Raw genomic sequence first — 19,175 nt, forward strand, 5'->3', positions numbered from 1 at the left:
AGGGGTGCCCAAACTCTGCCAGTTGGGCAGTGGAAAAGCATGAGAAAGCAGAGAAGGAGAACTTGCTAGGTACACTTCCTCAATGCAAGCTGGCAGGCCCTAAGTTTTCATTCTACAAGAATGATAAGTAGAGATTTTATCCAGAGATTGATTCATGAAATCATTTAATAAATAATTATTAAAAGCCCCGCTATGTGCTGTAACTGGTTTGGTTCAGTGGATAGAGTGTCAGCCTGTGGACTGAAACGTCCCAGGTTCGATTCCGGTCAAGGGCATGTACCTTGGTTGCGGGCACATCCCCAGAAGCGGGTGTGCAGGAGGCAGCTGATCGATGTTTCTCTCTCTTCGATGTTTCTAACTCTCTATCCCTCTCCCTTCCTCTCTGTAAAAATATCAATAAAATATATTTTAAAAAATCAATAAAATATATTTAAAAAATAAAAATAAAAGCCCCACTATGTGCCAACCATTGTAAGTATTACGGAGGCAGAGGGAACTATTTCTGACCTGAAAAGCTTACATTGTGGAAGAAACAGATAAGCAATTCAATAAATGAAGGATTTTTTATATACGTAAAATATATGAAGTACAAACATTAATGGTAAAATAACCCAATGTATTAGTCACTCTAATTCACTCTCAGAGTTTCCCTTCAGTACCAAGCTGAATAAAATTTACGAAGATTCTTCAGTTCAATTTAACAAACTGAATGCCTTCTTCCTACAGTGGCTGGGAAGCCATAAAGACGCAAAAGGGGCCATCATCTTTTAATAGGAAGTCTGATGTATTAAACTACCTGAAATATTTGTGCTTGGATGTCTTCATTTCGGGAAGGGAGAAGTACATATTTCTATTCATGGAGTTCGCGTGTGTCAGGGTGCGCTTCACACTCAACATATTCTGAGTCCACAAGCTCAGAGCCTGCACATAGCAATAGCTTCTTGTTTGATGAGTGTCCGTAGCCATGATGCCAGGAGTATATTTTGCCCCTTTGCTCTTCCCCATTGCCCAGTCTCGCCACTGCCCTCCAGCCTCTCCTGGTCTCCCTTCTCCAACTACCCTTTCTTCGGGAGTTTGCTATCTCCTCGCTTTTCTAGTGTCCCTAGGGGCAGGAGACACTCTTACCCTTGCCTCTTTCCTTATCTAATTTCCTACAATCACAAACTCCTAAGGCAGGAAGAGGTCTTGGTACAACTTACATTAGATAAGGCATCTGAAGCCTGAAGAGCTTAAGTGACTTATCCAAGGTCAAAGAGCTAATTAGTTGCTAGTGACTTGTCCAAGGTCAAAGAGCTAGTTTGTAGCAATTCTATAATATTTGTTGAAGGAATGAATGAATGATCAGGGAACCTCCCAATGCTGCACTTATGTGTCCAGTAGCAAAAACTTCGGTCCAAATGAAAGAAAAAAAGAAAAGAGGCAAGAAGGAGGTTGAATTTTAATACAGATGCCTGCTTTGGCTTCTTTGGCCACTGCACTGGGTGACACCAAGGAAACCAAGACAAATTGTCATTGCCATACAGAGAAACCGACAGTTCTGGTGACTTCAGTGCTGATGCTAATTGGAACTGTACACTCCAGCATAAAATTATTTATCATCTGGCATTCTGACTGCCAAGTGATATTTATCATGTAAATCTTTATAGGAGGACACTGAATAGCAAAGTAGCTGGTGCCCTTGACAGAAATTTTACCAAAAATGATAGATAAATTATACATATGCACAGGGGTGATATTCAAAATATTTAACAACTGGTATGACAGAACCCAACAGACCAGTCCTAGCAACCCAGATTCTCTTTTTTTTAAAATATATTTTATTGATTTTTTACAGAGAGGAAGGGAGAGAGATAGAGAGTCAGAAACATCGATCAGCTGCCTCCTGCACATCTCCTACTGGGGATGTGCCCACAACCCAGGTACATGCCCTTGACCGGAATCGAACCTGGGACCTTTCAGTCTACAGGCCGACGCTCTATCCACTGAGCCGAACTGGTTTCGGCAACCCAGATTCTTGACAAGATTTAACCATAGAAAAGACTCAAAGAGAGTTTTATGGCATGGAGGACCAATGGTGGAAAACCAAGCTTCAAGAAGTTTTAGGATGACTATAATACTAAGAGATACAATTATAATCCACTGAATGTTCTTGTGGGCCATGTAGGGATTCCACCTCTAATTCTGAAAGACAGAAAACCAAATACAGAAATTATAGATTTCCATTACTGCTCAAGGAAATAAGGACTTCCCTGTGACTTACATTGTAGTTTGTACTAAAAAAAAAAAAAAGAAAAAGAAACTAAGCAAGTATATCTGATGGAATGCCTCCCAAAACCCAGAGATATGTTAGCCAACAACCCACAGGCAATTGCCACAACTGTTTAGCCTCCGCTGGGAGGTGGAACTGATTACACAGGATTATAATTAACCAATCATTCGACAGGGTTCTGGGCTGAATTGTGACCCTCCCCCGCAAATTCACATGTTGAAATCCTAACCCCCAGTACTTCAGAATGTGACTGTATTTGGAGAAAGGGCCTTTAATGAGATGATTAAGAGAAAATGAGGCTGAAAGGGTGGGCCCCCATCCAACCTGACTGTCCTTTATAAGAAGGGGAAATTTGATCACACAAAGAGACACCAGGTGGAGGGATTAAGAAGTACAAATTGGCAGTTATAAAAATAGTCGTGGGGATGTAAAGTACACCATAGGGAATATAGTCAATAATATCATAATAACTATGCATGGTGTCCCATGGATACCAGACTTATCGGGGTGAGCACTTCGTAAGGCATTTATAAATGTCCAATCACTACGTTGTACACTGTAAATCAAAATAATATTATATGTCATCTGTAATTAAAAAATAAATCTAAAAAGACAGAGGCACCAGGGATGCACTCATGCCCAGAGGAGAAACCTTGTGAGGACACGGTGAGAAGGTGGCCATCTGCAAGCCCAGGAAAGAGGCCTCATTAAAAAAAACCAAACCTGCCAATCCTTTGCTCTTGGACTTCTAGCCTCCAGAACTGTGAGAAAATGTATTTTTGTTACTTAAGCCACCTCCCTGGTCTGTGTATTTTGTTATGGCAGCCCTAGCAGACTAATACAAAGAGGGACTTAATGCAGGCCTAATGTGCAAGGTTACAGTGACAGTCTCAACTAGGCTGTAATTATTTGAAGGCAGGACCTAAGTCTTGTATTTCTTCACATTTCCCAAATGCCCAGTGAAGTTCCCTTCACAGAGCAGGACCTCAGCGCAAAAACTTTAATTGATTATATATATATATATATAAATGTCTAAGATGTCACTACCTTCAAGATACTTGAAACTGGCATTAGAGATAAGACAGGTTTGGCAAAGTAACTAGCAAAGCAGAAGAACAAATGGGGGGTAGGGAGGAAGGTGGGGGAAGCACTAAAGGATCTGCAGGAGCATTTGTCAAGTTCCCAGTGGCTCAGAATCAGACAGGATGGGAAGAAGCAGGGGGCTTCTTGCGAGAGACAACAATGTGGGCAAAAGCAGAGAATAAGAAATGCTTCGTTTCCCACAATTGTTGAGTAACACTCCCTCCACGTTCGGGTGCCAGATGCTGAGTGATTCCTTCCACAACCCGCGTGGAGAAGGGTTCGGTATCTGAAAGAGGAGCCGCACAACAAATGAAAAAGACACAAGATAATTTTGCAAAGGGTATGTTCATGCAAAGAAAAAGAAAATACACTGCATTTTAGAGAGTTTTGAATGCCAGTCTTAGACTGCAGGACTTGATCCTCGTCCTAACTCCCTTCTGGAGCTAAGAGACCTCAGGTACTATTCCCACCTGGTTGTGGGAGTTGAGGCAGGGCAGGAGGGGAGGAGAGATTGGCACATGGAATTGCAAAGTGCAGGGAGGAGGAAGATCAAGGGACAGCAAACTGGGGCATAGCTAGGATCGAGATAAATGGATCAGAGAGGCAGAGCTACTTCTGAGGTAACCAGACTAACCTAGAGGTGCTGAGGCAGAGCAGGCTCTGAAAAGGAGGTGGGGAACGGCACCTGGAGCACTCCCTGAGGCCCTGGAATGTGGCACAAGAGCTTATGGAAGCCCTGTCTAGGGAGGGGGAGGAGGGCATTAAGAGTTGGAAGCACATAGAAGCAGGGAACAAACTGTGGAATCTTAGAGGGAAGGCAGGGATGGGTGGGTGGGAAGAGATCAACCAAAAACCAAAGAACTTGTATGCATATATGTATAATCCATGGACGCAGACAATAGTGTGGTGAAGGCCTGGGGGGCGGGGGATGGTTGTGTGTCATGGGGAAAAAGGGGGTGGGGGGCAGACTAGAAGGGGTCAATGAGGGGGAAGGGGACATATGCAATACTTTCAACAATAAAGATTTTTTTAAAAGAGAGAGATGGGAGCATTCTGAACAAGAGGTAGGTAGATAGTGAGGGACCACTGCAGGTTGTTGACCAGAGGACAACAAAATGGTATTTTAGAAAAATCAATTAAGTACACTATACAACAAGAGGTAGAAAGGATAGCGCATCAAGACATGATTTGACGGTTTTGAAAATCATTTTGAAAACACCCAGTTTAATTTTTCTTTGCTTTACCATAGTACCTAACAGTCAGGCCTTACTAAATACATGTTAAGTATGAAATGAACGCTTTCTGCAAGATGATTGCTTTCGTCTTTAAACTAAAAATAACTACTAGAAAAAAGTAATTAATTAACATCATGGTTTATAGATCAAATTCTTGTGAATTTGGACTATGTTAATCAATTCTACGTAGCATAATAAAAAAAATTCCTGGATGAACTAATAGAACTGAATTTCGAAATCTTGCAGGTTGAGGGTCTGATGCTTTATCAATTCTTTGGTTGAAAACTCTGCCAGAACCAAAGCAGCTTCAGGGATATTGGTAGCTGGAACAAATGAACTGTCTTTCTGTGGCCCTGCTTTCTGATCAGAGAGCTTCAACTCCTTCTCTGCCCGCATTTCTCAGCTCAAAGTTCAATTCCTGGGATAAAAAAAATGTTGTTGGCTAAGCAAAGAACAAACATCAAACTCTATGTTGGGGGTTGATGGCACAATGTCATTATGACAAACAACTCCATCAAAACCATGTATTGGACATACTAGGCAGGAGCAGCCACCAGGGAAGGAATTCTGGGAAGACAAAAAAAAAAAATAACTGATGTCCACTCTAGGTACTTCCACGTCAGTATTCCACCCTCAACACTGTGTGGACAGGTGACTGGACAAGATGCTGTTTATTTGCCCTTCTACCCCTGAAAAGTTCACACATCGTATTTAATATTTGTCATTCCAGAGACAAATCCTACACATAATGATGAAGTCGTGGGCTGTGGAGCTTATCTCTACGGAAGAATCTCATTTCCTGGAATTTCCAATACTGTTTCAGTATATCTTCATGATCTGGTACATTAAAATTGTTTCATTGTAGATAACATAACATATAAAAAAGTGCACAAATCATAAGTGCTCAGTTCAAAGAATGTTCACAAAATGAACAATAAGTGTAATCAGGACCCAGATTGTGAAACAGAATATAACCTGCATGGCAGAAGGTCTCCCTCAAGCCCTCTTCCTCCCAACAAAAGTAGCCACTAAACTAACTTCTACCAGTGAATTGCATGACAACATTTGACAGAGAAACTGTAATCAATGGGAAAACTAGTGATAAGTTCATAGAAAACTATAGAAATTTAAAACAGCCCAGCCAGCGTGGCTCAGTGGCTGAGTATCTCCTATGAACCAGGAGGTCACAGTTTGTTTCCTGGTCCCATGGATACCAGACTTATCGGGGTGAGCACTTCGTAAGGCATTTATAAATGTCCAATCACTACGTTGTACACTGTAAATCAAAATAATATTATATGTCATCTGTAATTAAAAAATAAATCTAAAAAGACAGAGGCACCAGGGATGCACTCATGCCCAGAGGAGAAACCTTGTGAGGACACGGTGAGAAGGTGGCCATCTGCAAGCCCAGGAAAGAGGCCTCATTAAAAAAAACCAAACCTGCCAATCCTTTGCTCTTGGACTTCTAGCCTCCAGAACTGTGAGAAAATGTATTTTTGTTACTGCATGCCTGAGTTGAGGCTCGATCCCTAGTGTGAGGCCTGCAGGAGGCAGCCGATCAATGATTGTCTCTCTCATCATTGATGTTTCTGTCTCTCCCTCCCTCTCCCTTCGTCTCTGAAATCAATACAAAAATATTTTTTTAAAAGAAATTTAAAACAAAAAACATGGCATTTATGAACTATAGGGAAAAATGTATTTTAGAAATAAAACGTAATCTTAGTATACCATTTCGTTCAACTGTGAGGATTATTTATAAACTAGAGGCCCGATGCATGAAATTCGTGCAAGGTGCTTGGCCCTCACAGCCCCGGCTTCATCTGGAAGGTCATCTAGAAGGTCATTCGGCTGTGCGGTCTAATTAGCATATTATGCTTTTATTATTATAGGTTATCTATCTATCTATCTATCTATCTATCTATCTATCTATCTATCTATCTATCTTTCTATCTAAAAGCCTAATATGCTAAATGTCCCTCTGACCAACCATTCGACCAGTCATTATGACATTCGCTGACCACTAGAGGGCAGATGTTCCAACTGGTAGGTTAGCTTGCTGCTGGGGTCCAGCTGAACAGGACTGGGTGAGACGGGCCGGACATGCCTTGGAGCCCTCCCATGGTCCTTTCCTGGGCCCCGATTATGCACCAGTGGGGTCCCTCAGCCTGGCCTGCACCCTCTTGCAATCTGGGACCCTTTGGGGGATGTCAGAGAGCCGGTTTTGGCTTAATCCCCGCAGGCCAGGCTGAGGGACCCCACTGGTGCACGAATCCGTGCACCAGGCCTCTAAGTCATAATATAATCACTGACTACTAATTTATCCAAAACTTATGATAATTTTTGAGTTCTCTGAAGCGGGTCCAAGAAGTAACAATCATTTTCCCAACCTGAGTTCCAAAAAAAACCTGAGAAGTAAAACAAAAGAGTGGCAGAGAGAAGTTGAGATGTCACCTTTTCTATAACTGATAGAGGCCATGTTGAGGGTGTAGCATCAAGTCTTTTTGCAAAGTGGGGTGGTTAATACAGAACCAAACTTGGGGAGAATCACTCCTCAGGTAGAGGCAGTGCTGGACCAAGACCAGCGTTCTCACATGGGTCCCTGGTATTGCCGTTCCGCCAACAGGAGCTCCTTCCAGCCAGCAGGTGCCTATTTTCCATATAACACCATGAGATTTTCCAAAGTTGTCTCTAGAAAGTAGTTTAGTTTTCTTATAAGGAGCAAAGCTTATCTCTAATTCTTTTGGAAAAAGAAAACTGTTCTAGGCAGTATTCATGTAGGAGTATGTTTTAATTAAGATATGGCTACTATAAGAAATAAACTCCTAAATGTGTAATGTCTCAAACACAATATAAATTGATTTCTTGCTCATGTAACAAACCAAATCATATGTTCCTCATCAGCGGAGGCAGCTTTGACATTTTCCACACAGGGCTTCCAAGGTGGCACTCCTCATCTCAGCATAGAGAAATATGTGAGGGAGGTTTTTGTGGGTCAGGCCTGGAAGTGTCACTCGCCATTTCCACTCACATTCAGAGGGCTACCCCTAAAAACCTAACTGCAAAGGAAGCTGGGAAATGTAGTCTAGCCATGAGTGAAAAAGAGGAGGAGACTAAATTTTGGTGAACAGCTATCAATCTCTGCCACGGGGGGTGTGGTTCAGTTGGGCAGAACCTTATCTGTTTCCCATTGCCTGCTGTGCCTAATACATAGTAGACACTCAGTAAATGTTTGTTGAAGAAATAATGGTGTGGAAATAGCATGGGCTTCAAAATTAAGAAGACCTAAATTCTACTTCAAGCTCTGCCACTTTCAAACTATATTAATTTAGACCCAAACATCAGTTTCTCCTCCATATACTGGAGATGAAAATAATGTTTGTGATCTGCCTCCCAGGCTATACCAGCCAGGTGTGGGAATGGATAGTGACTAAAAATATGCCAATAAAAATAGTATTTGTGAAATAGGCCTCTTTGATTTCTTCTCAAACAGCTTTGAGAGTGGGGAAGGGGTAATGGGATGTGGACCCATACCCCAGTGGTTGTCCCGTAAGTATTCTTAATGAACCATAGTCATCCAAGCAGCCATGAGAGCTACCATTTCCCTGTCTTTTTGGGTGTGGCATCCTGGGGTGACGTCTGCTGCCCAGAGTTCAAGGCCTAGGCTGAGGCTGCAGGTGCTTCATGCCTTCATGCTCCCCCCCACATCCCTCCAGAGCCCCGTGGCTGAACTCTATTACATGAGTTGTCCAGCAAGGCTAATGTTTGTTTCTACTCTTTTGTCCAATCTCACGAGGACTAAGGTAGCAATCCCCAGAACAGAGTTAGCAGATGATATTAGTGACAGGAAGCTTACGATACTCATGACATCCTTTCTACTGTCACCCAAATTTGCCCCACTCTCCTTAGAATGAGTCATTATTCAGGACATTCTGAATTCTTCAAGCAAATGGGTCCCTTCCCACCAGGTTTCCAAGTATTCCTAGACCTGTCAGAACTCGGAATCCAGGTTAGGCAGTCAAACTTGGACTCCTCCACCCCATCCCACCCCTAACACCATCCTTATCTTCTTTACGGGGTGGATGTTGGCATTCAATAAGATAAAGTAGGCAAAATGCCAGACTTGGTGGTGGCAGCATGAAGGTACACAATTAGTATTGGTTCTTTTCCTATCCTTGGGATACTTCCAGCATCGCTGAAATTGATAGACCCATCATCTGTCCCCTGAAAGGAGCCCCTGGCTACGTGCACTCTGGAATCTTGGGACAGATGGTTTAATGCTCCATTACTTTGGTATCTAGGGCAAGATCAGCAAATTCACAGTTAATATAGGGCCTAGGGAGCTTGAATTTTCAAAATAGAAAATGGGCCCTAGCTGGTTTGGCTCAATGGACAGAGCGACTCAGCCTTCAAACCAAAGGGTCCCGGGTTCGATTCTGGTCAAGGGCACATACTTTGGTTGCAGGTTCCTCCCCGGCCTGAGGTCTGGTCAGGGCTCGTGCAGGAGGCAACCGATCGGTGTGTTTCTCTCACATAGATGTTTCTCTTGGTCTTTCCCTCTCTCTTCCACTCACCCTAAAAGTCAATGGAAAAATATCCGTGGGTGAGGATTAACAACAACAACAAAGCAGGAAATAGGAAGCTGATGGAGCCGCAAGGGAGTGATATCATGATAGCAGCATATTTGCACATATGATTTTTCCAAGTATCCACAGACATTTACTATTCAAATGAGCTGTGGGAGTTTCTAATGGCAGTGTTAGTAATCTAACGGCTGCAGTACATGAGACCCTCATTCCCGTTCTGATAGGAATCCAGAATGAGACCTCAAAATGCACATGAAAAGAGGGCAGAAAATATGCCAAATAAACATGATATACCAACAAATGGCTTCTGGATGAATTAGCCCAAAAGAAGCATGGAAAATAAGAGGTACTTGTAGTGACTGAGGAATGACCAGATAAGGAATGATCAGATAAGAAGGGACCAGGGAGTAGATGCTTTAACTGCTTTGATTATGGCACTGCAGAAGAAAACTCAGAACTTGGTGATGACTTTGATATGGGACATGATAGAAGCAAATGAACAAAAACCACCATGAGGTTAGACGGCGGGAGGTGCCTGGTAGTGCTCCTGAGCTAAGAGCATAGAGCTGAGAGTTAGAAGGCCTGTTTCTGTCACTTTGAACAAATTAGACTTCTCCTTCCAAGAGTAACCACGCAGTAAATGACTGAAGGAATGAGCCCAGACCGGGCGCCATCCTACCTGTCATGGTCTAGAGCGCAAAGGTGAGCTAGGCAAGCCCAGTTTTTCTCCTGGGTTTTTGGACTGAAAAACACAGCAATGGTGGCTGCAACTTAAAAGAGGCCAATTGTCAACCCAAGTTGAAGAGGCAAAAAATAATGAGAAAGCAGAGGAAGCTGTCAGTAGACAGAGGAAAATGGAGATGCAGAGAGAAGCAGAGAAGCCACAAGCCCAAAAGATATAGCTCGTGCAGGGAAGACAGCCTTCCCATTTCAATTTGAGTGTGTACACATCCTTATCTTAATGTACATTTTCCCAGAGATAATAGCTGGTAATAGCCTCCACTTATTAAGTACTCACTAGGTTCAAGGTCCTGGGTTACTTGCCTTATTTCTTTCCATTCTCCCTGCTTCTCTGTGAAGTAGGTAATCAGACCACCTTCAGAGAGGCAGAAACTTGCTCAAGGTCATAAGGCACTAGGGAGTGGCAAAATACCGACTCCAACCCAAGTTTGGCTGACTGCAAAATCTATGCTCTTCACACTATAGCGTGCTCCACCCCACCCCCATTCTCACCCCACCCCTGGTAATTAGAAGAGACAGACTAAGCCAGTGGTTCTCAACCTTCCTAATGCCGCAACCCTTTAATACAGTTCCTCATGTTGTGGTGACCCCTAATTTCATTGTTACAAATTGAACATAATTAAAGCACAGTGATTGGTCACAAAAACAATATGTAATTATATATGTGTTTTCCGATGGTCTTAGGCGACCCCTGTGAGAGGGTCGTTCGACTCCCAAATGGGTCGCGACTCACAGGTTGAGAACCACTGGACTAAGCAGTGTCTCTATTTAGAGGCCATAAAATATTCCCCTCCTCCTCCCATCAGTTTGAAATGTCAAAAGGAATCTCATTGGTTTATACCAGGAAAAAAAAATCACAATATCACATTATTCAAGAAACTATGCTTGCACAATTATTTCATGGACAAGGTTAGCGATATATATACCTGCTCTGAGCTCTTGCCTTCTGGGAAGGGAAGGGTGGAAGGCATACAGGACCTGTGGGATGGGGAAATAGGAGAAAAGATTAGAAAGTCACTCTTAGTAAAGGGTTACCCTTTCAAAAAGTAGATTAAGAAGCAGGCCAGCGGGAGAGATCGGGAGATAGTGATGGGGTGGGAGAGGGGGTCAGGAGAGCATCCCTGCTTGGGATTGCAACAGGCTGAGTGGAATGTGACCCATCCTGTATGGGAGGATGAGGCCTCAAGTATGTTGGGAAAATGGGGCTTTGCTTTCCTGAGAGCCAGAGAGCCAGGTGCGCTAAGAACTGGACCTTCATTTAGAAGGGGGTCAAGGTTACCTGGTAGAACTAACAGTCACAAGATAAAGCTAATTAATGAATTAATTAATTTTCTATTTGTCAATAACTTATTAATCGAGCTCTTAACAGGTGTTAGATAAGCTTAAACAATGAAACTATGTGCCTACAATTTGCCAACTTCATACAGTATGTAATTTAGGCTTTCCACACAGTAGCAAACTGGTTTTGGCTCTCACTCCTTGCCTGTACAAGTTGGGATAAAAGAAAGTAATGTAGCAGGGACCTTGGAGAGAAGAAAGAGAAGTAAGTCTGCAATCCCTGGAATTTGGTCAACTACTTAACAAAAAAAGCTGTCTCTCTCTCTCTCTCTCTCTCTCTCTCTCTCTCTCTCTTTTGATCAACTTAAAAAATCTCACCTCCTCCCAAGATTCTGACACTATCACCTGAGGGAAATGTCTTTCAAACTGTGGTTCATGAAATCTGTTTGCTTGGTCATGACCAGCATTTAAAGAAGAAAAAGTGTTGTTTACAACATTTTTTTTTTAAATTATGCACACACACACACACACACACCTCACTGTGTGCTGAATTAAGACATAATATATATTTCTTATTTTGTTGTAGCTCATGATAAAAGATTAGAAAAACTGGCTTCCCTGGTGAGATTATTTTATTTTCCATATATGTCCATCCTTACTTTCCTTAGTTTGCATAGTGAAAACAAAAGGCCTATTTATTTTTTAAACATCAAAGTATATTTTAATATTGCTTGTGTGTTTTCAAACAAGCCGCTCCCCCTCACCTGAAGATACTTACTAGTATATTTCCCCGGGGTGCAGGGTCCCCTGGTTGAGGACGACTAGTTGAAGGCACAGGGAAATCTAGTCTCTTGAGGGGGAGTAGCAGCATCAGTTCCGAGCAAGGAAAGCCTGTACCAGTATACCTTCTGTTTGCTGAGTTTATTTCGTCACACTGTTTCCGGAAAGAATGTAGAGGTCAGTGGGCCACTAAAAGCCATAAACTGACAGGTAGGGTCACTGAGTTCTCAGGCTGATTAAAGTTAAAAGCTGTCGTTCTCCGTGTGCCTCTAGTCTAGAAATGTTAATATGTTAGCCAGGGTGATCCTTAAAAAATTGAACAGCTGGTCAGCATGACTACTGGACAAGCTGCGTGAATGAATGTTGACCATAAACAACCAATCGGTGTGTTTGAGCTGAAGGTCACCCTGCACTTAATAATGGAGGAAAAGTATGAATAAATACCTGGCCCTCCTCCAAACAATATTTGTGAATTGTAAGAAGACATGTCAGAGCAAGACCTAGAATTGGTCAATGTCAAAAGATAACAGCAAGGTTGAAACTGTTTTTTCGTAAGACGAAGCTAGGAATAATCAGATATCATGTGAGAGAGAGCAATATACAGGACGGAAATGATGAAAGGTTTTCAAGAAAACAAGGACATCTGGAAATCAGGAGGCAAAGCAGGTAGTGTGTGTGTGTGTGTGTGTGCGTGTGTGTGTGTGTGCGTGCGTGCACGTGTGTGTGCGTGTGTGTGTATCTGCATCCTAAGTTTATTTATTTTTTTATTATTTTTTTATTGCTTAAAGTATTACAAAGGGTATTACATATGTGTTTGTGTGTGTGTGTGTGTTTTGTTTTGTTTTTAAGAAAGATAATGGAATGAAGATCATATCTTACTTGATTACTGAAAAAATAATGAGTAAGAGGAACATATCCACAATGCTTTTAATGGAATGGATACACAGAGACAGGATATTGCCTGAGCTTTCCTCTTGTTCAAGCAACTATCTAGGGAACGATATTTGCATTAGGGATCTGGAATCCAAGGATAGGCAAAGAGATGAGGCAAGATTGGCCCACAGGCTGTAACGGATGGAGCCAAGGGAAAGACAGTGTCCTGGGCAAAGCTGGGAATGTGCCAAACACAGAGTCCCACGGAAGTGCCAGGCCAAAGGGTCTGGGCAAAGAGGCAGAAATAACCAGGTGCTGGGCAAAGGAGCAGGGATTGTGATCCCAGGATGAGGCAGGCAGTTCAGGACAGGTGGGAAGCAGAGCCTGGGGTTCCCAGGGTAATTGTTATGGGGCTGTTTAGGGTGCCAAGCTGGTTTTATTTAAATGTAATAGAGCCAAGCTCTTAACTCAGCAAGAAGTAATAGCCGCAACAGCAAACATAGCAGTAACTGCTCTCTATGCCCATTTTGGATCTTGTTTTGAATCTTGGTTCTAACACTCACCGGTGACAGAATGGGTATAATTTTACAAGTAACTTAACTTCCCCCACTTAAGTTTTGTCTTCTTTTAAATGCAGATGATAACACTTTTACACTGTCTGCCTGGACAATTCTATCCATCCCCTATGGCATTAAATATCTATGTGTTGGCAACTCCCGAATTCACCTCGCCCACCCTACACCTCTCCTCTGAGTGTCAGACACCTGCATCCAAACACAAGTCAGAGTTACCAAAGGCAAAATGAAATTCTTTAGTTTTTCCTTCAGGATCAAGGGCCCTGGTCCTCATCTAAAATTCTTCACCTCCATAAATGGCATCATTAGTTAGTTGATTCCTTGATTCCTCCTTCTCCCTCAGTCTTAAGATCCAATCCAATGACTCAGAGAATCAAATCCAAAATCCTTTTGAAGGCCATGGCCCAAATCCCTAAGTCCTTCTATCCTCACCTTAAAATAAATCTGGCCAAAACCACAATGCAATATCACTCACACCTGTCAGAATGACTATCATAAAAACATCAACATAAAGCAAGTACTGGCGAGGATGTGGAGAAAAGGGAACCTACCTGTTGGTAGGATTATAAATTGGTGCAACTACTATGGAAAACAATATGGAGATTCCTCAAAAAATCAAAAGTAGAGCTGCCATACGACCCAGCAATTCCACTTCTGGGTATTTATCTGAAAACAAAACAAAACAAAAACACCACACTCTAATTTGAAAGGATATATGCACCCCTATATTCACTGCAGTATTATTTCCAGTAGCCACAACATGGAAGCAACTCCCGTGTCCACCAACAGATGAATGGATAAAGAAGATGTAAAACACACACATACACACAATGGAATATTACTCAACAACAAAAAAGAATGAAATCTTGCCATTTGCGATAACATGAATGGACCAAGAAGGTAGTATGCTAAGTGAAATAAGTCAGGGAGAGAGAGAAAGGCAAATACTGTATGATTTCACTTATATGTGGAATCTAAAAGATTATAATAATAAAATAAACAAAACAGAAAAAGACCTGTAGATAGTTACAGAGAGTAAGCTAATGGTTGCCAAAGGTGAGAGGGATGGAGAGATGGATGAAAGCGCGTGTTGTTTTCTAATATCTGGCATGGCCATGGAACTCCTCAAAGCCTGTGTGTCCTGAGTCCCCCAACCCTTCCCTCTTCTCTGCTCCCAGCTGCTGCCCCTCACGGCTGCCTTTGCAGCTTTTCCAAGCCCTGTTTGGCTATGGTCTTTCCCAATGGCTCCAGGCCTCCTGGCTTTTGTCACCTGTTTGGGACATGTTCTCCGGCTCCACCTAAGCCTTCTTCCTCAGAAAAGGTTCTTTTCTTTTCCTGCCAGCCACCCACCCAAAGACCCCGGGTAAGGAACACTTCCCAATTCACATCAGCCTTGCTAAAGTTCGGGTGTGCAGAGAACTGTATCAAGGGATCCCAGCACGTGAGCAGAGAAAACAAAGTACTTGGAGAGAGAGAATGTGTGGTGCAGGGGTGGGCAAACTTTTTGACTTGAGGGCCACAATGCGTTCTTAAACTGGACCGGAGGGCCGGAACAAAAGCATGGATGGAGTGTTTGTGTGAACTAATATAAATTCAAAGTAAACATCATTACATAAAAGGGGACGGTCTTTTTTTTTTTTTTTTTTTAGTTTTATTCATTTCAAATGGCCCGTGGGCCGTAGTTTGCCCACGGCTGTGCTAGATACATCCCAACGGAAGGGTATAGCTTCTTAAGGCAAAATATGTCCCCTTTTGTTCTGTGGCCTGTTGGAAAGATCCAAGATCACCCTGAGGATAAGGAGCCGAACACCCCGGGGCTGGGTGTGTGGGTAGCCCCTCCCTGTGACAGGGCAGCTGCATCGCCCCTCTTCCTGCTTACAGCAAAACCACAACATGCAGCCAGACAGTTGGGTTATCAGCCCGCGAGGCACTCCCATGAAGTAGAGCCGTCCATAAAAGGCAGAATGACAAAGGATTCTAATGCAAGTGTTCTCGTCCCGACCCATCTGATATGTGGCTCAGATCGCAAGCTCAGAAATATTCAGGAAGCTGAGAAGCATTGTATGGAGTGAGGATGTGTCAGGGGTGGGAACACATCCCTCCCTGTTGGGGCAGGTGCAGGGTAATAAAACTTGCCTTCCCTCCTTGAAGAAGGTACAACATACAAGGGTCTCCCATGGAGGAGAATAGCTGGAACCTCGTTTTAAATCCAGCTTCCAGGTAGAAATCCTTGCATTACATGCTCTTTTCCTACACCCTTTAGGAGAGCCAAACCCTGTCTGTTTTGGTCATTTTAGTATCTCTATCAACTAGCCCAGAGGCCAACATGCAGTAGACACTCATTAAGTACATATTGTATAAATGTAACCATTTTGAGCACCTCAATGTCCTACCTTTTCTCTGCTCTTTGGATTTGATAATTTTTAAAAATAGCTATTCCAATCTTTTTTTAAAAAAAAAAATTGATTTTTTACAGAGAGGAAGGAAGAGAGATAGTTAGAAACATCAATGAGAGAGAAACATTGATCAGCTGCCTCCTGCACACCTCCCACTGGGGATGTGCCTGCAACCAAGGTACATGCCCTTGACCAGAATCGAACCTGGGACCTTTCAGTCCACAGGCCAACGCTCTATCCACTGAGCCAAACCGGTCAGGGCCTATTCCAATCTTTAGCACACACACAATTGATTCACTCACAATCGCCCGGGTAGCCTGGCAAGACAGAGGCTCAGAGGTCCCAGCTGCCGGGCACAGAATATCAGAAGATGTGCCTCGTGTTTACCATTCTTCAGATTCACGTTCCACTCCGTGCCCACGCCTTTAAAGGAAGCGCGCTGGACTTGGCATAGCTTTTCCTGTCTCGTGGAGGAAAGAGGCCCAGAGCGGATGAAGAGCTTCCCAGGTTCTCTTGGTTTTAAAGTGTCAGCGCCAGGCCTCTGGCGGGATTTTGGAAAATGCCTGAGGGAGTCAGCGTCCAGGCTAGGACTCTGCCTCTGAGAAATGACCTGGGTCAGATCTGCAGTCTCTGCAGGCCCCGTGTTCCTCTGTAACGGGGAATAACACTACGGACCTTAGAGGGATTATTCTCAGGCAAAGACTGAATTAAAGTAGGTAACTGAAAATAGGGCGATAGAGGAAAGTGTGTACAAATTAGATGCACAAGAAGATAATAGTTTGCGTCCGCCCCTAGAGTGGAAACAGAGGATACAATTTTGTGAAAACGGAAAAACTGTCTGTTGGCTATTTAAAATATTTTTCATCTGAAAATAAAGATCACATGCATAATAAATCAGCATTTGGAGTAAATTCATCAAAAGGGTATCTTAACAATATTAATTCTCGTGTCTGACATATATTTTCTGACACACACTCCTCTCTCCTTCCTCATTAGCCGGCTAGAACCGGCAGCCGGCAGGAAGGCAGCAGACAGGGACCCAGGAAACAAGGGGGAAGAAGCTCCCACTTCAGATGGTTTCTGAGATAATTTCCCCCTTCCCTCAGGCTGAGATGTTCTGCCATCTGTTTTGATTAAACCTTTCAAAATTCAACTTGTGTTTTTCCTTCCATTCCTTTGAAATCTCCTTTAATTCAACAGTCTTTAGGCTTTCTTCTTTCCCTTAACCACCATCTGGTGCTTCTATTAAAAAAAGAAAGAAAAGAAAACACATACAACAAACACTTTGAGTTCCTAGGAAGAAAGGTATAATGATGAGGATAATTTATTCCCATAGTGAGGCCCATTACTATTTCCATGGCAACAGACTGTGATGTTCTGAACATGGGACTTTGCGCTCATCACAAGAACAGAATGGCAAAAGGCCCTGTTCAGACTCTTTGTCCTTGTGGATTCTTTGGGTAGTCACCCTTGGTGGCTCCTAACTGCCTACAGAATTAAGTCCAAAGGCCTTGCTTAGCATGGCATTCAAGGCCTTCTCTGCCGGGTCTAATCATTTCAGGCGCATGGTCTGCCAACCCCAGGGCACCTGGTACTCTGGCCATTCTCTACCGCTCACTGTGTCCTGGACACATTGTATTTTTTCACACCTCTGTGCCTCTGCCGACTGTTTCTGCTTTCAATGTCCTCCTTCCATTTTTCCTTTTTCTTTCTCTCTTTTTCTTTCAGCGAATGAATCTTTCTTATTCTAAGGGTTAGCTCAAATGTCGCCGTCCAGATGGACTCTTCCATGGCTCACCTTAGCAGCGGGAGTCTCTCTCTCTCCTGTGCTCCCAGCATTTTGCTTGAACAGGCAGACTCACACCTAACTTTTCTCAGAATCATAGTTATAGCTCCCTTATTTGAATTTGGATGACTTGCTCTTGGGATCTGTGCCTGTTTCATTTATATAGACCACCCAAATTATTTCCTATTTGGTATTCCATAGTTTCTCAAAACATGCTAAGGGCCAGGTGGGCAGGCAATTTATCCCCATTTTACTGTAAGGAACACCAGGTTTTGGAAAATATAAGTGCCTTTGGTAGGTAGCAAGTGGCAGACCCAGAGTCCCATGAGTAGATCGGAAAGAACGGGGACTTTTGGATCAGGCATATTGGTGCTCAACTCCACCATCCTTTCCTCTCTAACCTTCCATGTCTTCACCTGTAAAGTGAAGATTTAATGAAGTCAGGGATGTAAAGGTGCCTGGCACATAATTGATATTCAAGTCATGTGGGTTTTCTTCTTTCCCCTTCAAAGGCTACTTTCTAATCTCATCTAGAAGCAAAAAAAAAAAAAATTTATCTTTACGTTTTTGTTTCCTAAATTTTTACATGTTGCTGAAATTCAGATGAAGAAGCAAATGAGTGTCTTCAGCATCTTCCAGAGAAAATCCTTGCCTTAATTCCCTCATCTGTAATCTGCTTTCACAAAAGAAGCTACCTACCAGACTTGTGAAAATTAAAGGAAGCAATGTATGGCTGCATGAAGCTCCTAGCACAGGGCCTGGTATGTTGAAAGTGATCAGGACGTTAGCAATTACATTATTGTTATCATCTCATCATCTTTATCATTATTATCACTGGTTTTTACATGACAAAACAGAAGGCCCTGTGAGAATTGCAGAAATTAAAAAAAGATTTTCGTAAGACTCTTCCTCATGCCTTTGTTACCTCAGCCTGATTTTTCACCCCAGTCATCTGGGCAGTCACCTCCTCCTGTGAGATTGTAGGTTTTAGATAGGGCTTCCGGGCCTTATCTGTAACTCTTTCCGTTGGGTGGACCTAAAACAAAGCCTTCAGTAAAATTTGGTCAAAGGAATGCTGAGTGATAACTCTCCGCCCTGAGCACTAACTCTGAAATAAGGGTCAGGAGCCTCTGAGGGGCTGGCAGAGCCGTTTCTCCTGAAGGTTGTGCACGCCTGGAGATTATTGGACAGAGCTTTTTGATACTTTAGCTCAGCGGTTCTCAACCTGTGGGTCACGACACCTTTGGGGGTCGAACGACCCTTTCACAGGGGTCACCTAAGACCATCGGAAAACACATATATAATTACATATTGTTTTTGTGATTAATCACTATGCTTTAATTATGTTCAATTTATAACAATGAAATTGGGGGTCACCACAACATGAGGAACTATATTAAAGGGTTGCGGCATGAGGAAGGTTGAGAACCACTGCGTTAGATGCTTCAATTTGTAGCTTTTCCACATCATCTTTCCTCATAGGACATGGATGATTCCCAGATTAGGAGACAGCCAGCTCCTGATCTCAGGGGGATGCGGGAGGTTCTAAAGAAATCATGTCCTGGAAAACATG

Source organism: Myotis davidii, unplaced genomic scaffold, assembly GCF_000327345.1.
Source record: "Myotis davidii unplaced genomic scaffold, ASM32734v1 scaffold238, whole genome shotgun sequence".
Classification (NCBI taxonomy): Eukaryota; Metazoa; Chordata; class Mammalia; order Chiroptera; family Vespertilionidae; genus Myotis; species Myotis davidii.